The 849-nt window shown below is 34.3% G+C and overlaps 1 protein-coding gene across 2 annotated transcripts in view; it reads left to right on the top strand.

Moving 5' to 3' along the window:
• LOC106459301 (BMP-binding endothelial regulator protein-like) overlaps positions 1-849 on the top strand; it is a 128,381-nt gene that overhangs the window by 104,629 nt on the left and 22,903 nt on the right. The window lies entirely within an intron of this gene.

Here is an 849-nt window from a genome sequence, read left to right on the forward strand (position 1 = left end):
TGCTCTAGTATTTACTAGATAGGGTAGGCGGGTATATATAAGTGACGCGAGAATAAGGTAATGTGTGTGTAGATAGTGAGTAATTGATCTGCAGTCAGAAGTATTATTGAGCACGTTCGTTGTTATAGCGTTTGTTTAGCGCAATTGTTGAAGTTGAGTGTATCGGTAAAGTTATATTCTTAAGTAAAGACTTGTGTCGTTAAAGTTTCGTCGGAACGAATTTACGGAGAGTTAATTAACAAACGGGGACGTAACAATATTTTTTCATGAAACCCGAACACTATTGCTTTATACAGACAGATACGTTACTTCATTGTAAACGCGCTCGTGCAGAATTTAATAAAATTATTTATTTGAATATTGTATTTTCACGGAAATGATTTATTTTCTACTATTAGTACTTATGAAATATAGAATACTCATGAAAGCTGCTCATATGGTATCTGTTGTTGAATATTCCACACTTTTAGAATTTGTTTTTGCCAGGTATCGCACGTTAAAAGAGGCAGTATTAAGTTTCGAAAACACTGTGGCGTATAAAGCTGAAACTGGCAAATCATTATCCGCTCAAGCTAAAGTGATGTGAATCATAATATTAGCAAACTATTAGGTTGTCAAGAAATTAATGTCGCGTTTTGGAACACTTTCATTAATCATTCCCCAAAAAACGTACATTAAGAATAATAGTTAAACGAACCGCCTAAACGTCACGTTAGTGTAGCCTATATAAAGTGTAAAGTTTAGTATACTCTAATTTCACGTGTCAACGATAGTTCAAGAAATTTCTTTCAGGTGACTTTAGCCTTAAAAACTGTGATGGCAGGGCCGACATGTTGGAATTGATATTGA

This window comes from Limulus polyphemus, unplaced genomic scaffold, assembly GCF_000517525.1.
Source record: "Limulus polyphemus unplaced genomic scaffold, Limulus_polyphemus-2.1.2 Scaffold589, whole genome shotgun sequence".
In the NCBI taxonomy this organism is placed as follows: Eukaryota; Metazoa; Arthropoda; class Merostomata; order Xiphosura; family Limulidae; genus Limulus; species Limulus polyphemus.